Source organism: Cebus imitator, unplaced genomic scaffold (genome assembly GCF_001604975.1).
Source record: "Cebus imitator isolate Cc_AM_T3 unplaced genomic scaffold, Cebus_imitator-1.0 Scaffold212, whole genome shotgun sequence".
NCBI classification, from domain to species: Eukaryota; Metazoa; Chordata; class Mammalia; order Primates; family Cebidae; genus Cebus; species Cebus imitator.
In genome coordinates this window covers 328,030-333,274 of record NW_016107527.1, presented here as the reverse complement: position 1 = coordinate 333,274, position 5,245 = coordinate 328,030, and the positions used below count along the sequence as shown (strand labels likewise).

The 5,245-nt window shown below is 46.5% G+C and overlaps 1 pseudogene; it reads left to right on the top strand.

The window, feature by feature from the left end:
* Nucleotides 1–919: 919 nt before the first annotated feature.
* On the top strand, nt 920–3,859 carry LOC108317936 (annotated as a pseudogene).
* Nucleotides 3,860–5,245: the final 1,386 nt, after the last annotated feature.

The following is a 5,245-nucleotide window of genomic DNA, read 5'->3' as shown; positions in this document are numbered from 1 at the left end:
ACTTCATATATGTGGGAAACAGATGGTAAGATTGTCTGCCTCCTGGTCTCCTGGTCTTCACACCTTTGTGTCATATCCACTCCCCCAGCCCTTCCACACTGTGTGTCCACAGGACCTGGGCCTTGCTTCTAACCCACAGACCATGGCAAAGGTGATGGAAAGTCCAGAATTATGTCAAGGCCAGAATGTCAAGGCCAGGATTATGATAAACAGACACACACTTTCACACGCACATACAGGTATATGTCTGTATTTATATTTGTAACTTTCCATCTTGATAGGATAAACTACAGAGAGATTCTCTTTGCCAGTTTGATGATGTGAGCAGCCCCACTGAGGAAGCCCACAGCAAGAACTGTGGACAGTGTTTAGGAACCGCCCTTGGCCCCTAGGACTAGTAGGTGGCCTCAAGTCCTAAAGGTGGCCTCCGGGCAACAGACATCTAAAGGGCAGAGCCCTCAGTCTTAGAGCCACAAGGAAATGAATTCTGCCAATGATACAAATGATCTTAGGAGTGAATTTCTCTGAATTGAGCCCATCAATGAGAACCCAAATCATTCAACACCTTAATTACACCCTGTATCAGTCTGTTCTCATGCTGCTAATAAAGACATACCCAAAACTGCATAATTTATAAAGAAAAAGAGATGTAATGGACTCACAGTTCCACTTGGCTGGGGAGGCCTCACACTCATGGCAGAAGGTAAAGGAGAAGCAAAGTCATGTCTTACATGGCAACAGGCAAGAGTGAGTGTGAACCAAGTGAAAGGTTTCATCCTTGGGGCAGATCCTGCACTCCAGCGTACAATGGCCAGTGCATCACGTCACTCACGAAGTGGATTTTCCCCAGCAAACAACAGGGCTCAGAAATGCACAGCTGACAAGGGCAGCAGGGACACAAACCAAGCAAGTAGTTCAAGGGCAAGAGCAAGGCCAGGTGTGAGATGGAGAAGGAGGATGCCTTTGAAGACGAGATACCCCCAAAGAAGAGCCTTCTCTCCAAAGTTTCACAAGGAAAGAGGAAGAGAGGATACAGTGATCCTGGGGGTTCAGCAGATGGTCCAGCAAAAAAGAAAGTGGCGAAGGCGACTGTTAAATCTGAAAACCTCAAGGTTATAAAGAATGAAGTCCTCAGCGATGCAGATGACTTCAGGGACTTTCCAAGTGACCTCAAGAAGGCACACCATCCGAAGAGAGGGGCTACCATGAATGAAGACAGCAATGAAGAAGAGGAAGAAAGTGAAGGTGAGTGGGAAGAGGTTGAAGAACTTAGTGAGCCTGTGCTGGGTGACATGAGAGAAAGCACAGCCTTCTCTCAATCTCTCCTTCCTGTGAAGCCAATGGAGATAAAGACTGAAATGCCAGAGCAGGCAAAGGCAAGAGAAAGAAGTGAAAAGATAAAAATGGAGTTTGAGACACACCTTCAGAGGATGATGAGATGTTTCAATAAAGAGGTCCTTGAGGACACACACAAGTTATGTCCTGCCTGCTAGCAAATGGCTTCTATTGAAATAACATCTGCAGGCAGCCAGATCTGCATACTATAGGCCTCTCCATCATCCCAGCCTGCTTTATCAGAGTGCCTCCTCGAGACGTGGACACCTACTACCTCTCCAATCTGGTGAAGTGGTTCACTGGAACATTTACAGTTAATGCAGAGCTTTCATTCAGACAGTGAACAAGATAACCTGTAGACTACATTGGAAAGAAAATTTCCTATTTACTCTGCTGGAGATGATGAGGAATTGGTCCATATATTCTTACTGATTCTCCAGGCTCTGCAGCTTCTGACCTGGATGGTAATGTCTCTACAGTCAATTCCTCTGAAGTCAGCAGCAGCAAAAAGAAAGAAACCTTCCAAAGAGAGATTGACTGTGGATCCTGGAGGCTCCTCAGAAACTTCCAGCTAAGTTCTAGAAAATCACACCAAGCCAAAGACCAGCAAATAAACCAAACAAGAGGAAACCTTTGCTAAGGGCACCTGCAAACCAAGTGCCAAATGGAAGAGGAACAGGGAGGCAGAAGGAAACAGAGCAAGCCCTCCTCCAGCGAGGAAGATGAGGGCATGAGGGACAAGCAAGAGGAAGCAACCATGTGACATCCACATGGCCAAGAGTGGCAAGTGGCCTCCAGGGTGTTTTATAAAGAGGATAGTGGGAGTGATGAGGCTGGCAATGGCTCTGATTTTGAGCTCTTCACTGTAGAAAACTTCGCTCCCTCTGATAAAGATTCTAAGCCCAGCCCTCCAAAGCAGAGGAAGGCCCCTGCTCTTCAGAGGACAAAGGCTGGAACCAAGAGTGCCTCCAGCACCCAGCATGGGAGCCATCATAAGGAACCAAGCTTTCCAGCGGCATCCTCAAGCTCTTAGAGCAGTAAAAGAGGAAAGAAAATGTCCAGCGATGGTGAGAAGGCAGAAAGAAGGATCCCAGCTGGTGTAGATCAGAAGGCAGAAAGAAGGATCCCGGCTGGTGTACATCAGCGGCTAGAGGCCGTGAACAGGAGGAAAAGTGGATACGTGTGGACTGTGTGCACAATGCGGTGGTCCAGCCTCTGACCTGTTACAGGTATGCCACCAAGCCTATGACCTATGTGGTGGGCATGGACAGTGACTGCTAGGTCAGAGATGTCACACAGAGGTACATCCCAGCCTGGATGACAGTGACCTGCAAGTATTGGGCTGTTGCTGAGTGATGCACCAAGACCTTAAGACCATATCAGAGCCTATTTATAGACAGGGGAAGAAAGACTTGGAATTTCAGGCAAAATACATGGACCAGTCTTTACCCACTGCCATTGGCTTATATAAGAACCACTCTCTGTATGCCTTGAAGCAGCATCCCCTAAAATATGAGGCCATCTCTCCAGAGACAGCTGCCATCCTTGGGTATTGTCGTGAAAAAGTGGGTATTGTCATGAAAAATCCCACTCCAGGGATTGTGTGCACACTCTTCACTCCAGGGACACATGGCTGAAGAAAGCAAGAGTGGTGAGGCATGGAGAAGTATCCTACAAAATGGTGAAAGGCTATTCCAACTATGCCTGGAAAGCCCGACTTGCTGAGCACCAGCTGGAGGAACAAAATGACCTAGGCCTGTTTGGCTACTGGCAGACAGAAGAGTATCAGCCTCTCGTGGCCGTGGTCTCCCGCCCACTTGTTCAGGTGCCCAGAACAAGTCAGGGAATGTGTACCTCTTCCTGCCCACCATAATGACTGTTGGCTGTGTCCAGCTGGAGGACCTGCCCCATCTACAACATGTGGCCCGCAAGCTGGACATCAATCAGCTGTGCCCAGGTCATCACTGGCTTTGATTTCCATGGTGGCCACTCCCATCCCATGACTGGCAGATACATCGTCTGCGCGGAATTCAAGGATGTGCTCCTGTCCGCCTGGGAAAATGAGCAGATGATCATTGAAAAGAAGCAAAAGGAGAAAAGAGGGAAGTGGGCTCTAGGGAACTGGAAGCTGCTGGCCAAAGTTCTGCTCATCAGGGAGAGGCTGAAGCGTTGCTGCGGACTCAAGAGTGAGGCACCAGCTCCCCACACAGATGCAGGAGGTGGGCTCTCTTCTAATGAAGAGGAGGGGACTAGCTCTCAAGCAGAAGTGGCCAGGATACTGGCTCCCTCCTGGCCTCAAAACAGGGAAGATAAAGAAAAGCAGAAGCTGAAGGGTGGCCCCAAGAAGACCAAAAGGGAAAAGAAGGCAGCAGCTTCCCACCTGTTCTCATTTGAGAAGCTGTGTGCTGAGCCTCCACTACAGGGACACCAACCACTTGTTGCCACCCCGCTACAGGCCCCACACCTGCCCTGGGCATGCCCAGCCCCCGGTGATGGGGGCTTCTCTGCTGAGATGGCAAACTGAGGCAGCACGCACTGAGGCGGGGCCAGGAAAGAGGAGGTGGAACTGAGGAGGTGCTGCAGGTCCAGCCTGGCCCCAGCCCGGTCCCAGCCCTTGTCAGACTCACCCAGGATGAAGCCTTCAAAGCTTTTGCTACCAAAGCCCACTCACTCTTTGGGCTACAGAAGACTTTGCTGGAAGACACTTTTCTGCCTCCTAGACCTGTTCTTCCCATCTTTGGAAATGTCAGTTTTTGTATGGAAGCCACTGGGAGATTTCTGGATGGTGGTACATCCATGAATGCACTGATCCTTTCTTCTAGTTAGAGGCTTCATCTGTCTGACAAGTTCACTTGCCTCGGTTGCGGACCTGGGACCCTTTCTCTGAAGGTCTGTTACCTTCCCCTGAACCAGGCTTACTAATGCTGCCCTCACTGACTCTGCATTAGGGAAGAGAGCAGAGGCGAAGTACAGGTCATCTCAGATTATGGAATTGCTGGGATCTAGTTTTACAAGTAACATTTTGTGGTGGCAGAAGCCTAGAAAAAGAGCTAAGGTCGTGGAATAAAAGGATAAACACCAATTGAAAATTAAGGAACTGTTAGTAAAAATAGATCAGTGTTAAACTAGATTCTATTCATTACTAGATAAATGTGTAAAGTTCTCTGTACTATAGATACTCAGGAGAAATAACATTTATAACATTTTGAGAAAAAAAATAAAGTTGTTTTTTTTTTTAAAAAAGGCAAGGTACTCTTATAAAACCATCAGATTAAAGACTTACTCACTACCACAAGAACAGTATGGGAAAACTGCCCACATGATTTAATTCTCTCTCACCGGGTCCCTCCCACAACATGTTGGAATTATGGGAGCAACAATTCAAGATGAGATTTGGGTGGGGATACAGCCAAACCATATCATAGCCAGCTGAGCTCCTAGACAGAGACCGCTAAGCAATTCCTGGACCCCTGACTCCTGAAAAACTTGAGATAATAAATGCTTATTGTTTTAAGTAACCAAGGTTGTGATCATTTGTTATGTAGCAACAGAAAGCTAATACAGTATTCAACAAGAGGATGAATGTGTTATATTTCAATATTGAATCAGAATATTTCATTTCATGGTATTGAAAGAATATGGGTAAATTAAAAATGTGTCCTTACATTTGTCAACAGGTACAAAGTTACAGGTAGAGAGAAGGAATAAGTTTTGGTGTTCTATTGCACATAAAGGTGACTACAATGAACACTAATGTATTGTGCATTTCAAAATAGCTATGAGAGGATTTTAATTCTCACCATAATTAAATAACAAATATTTGAAGTAATATACTAATTAGCCTAATTTGATAATTCCACAAAGTATACATGTATGAAAAGATCACGTTACCACATATGTATATATGCAA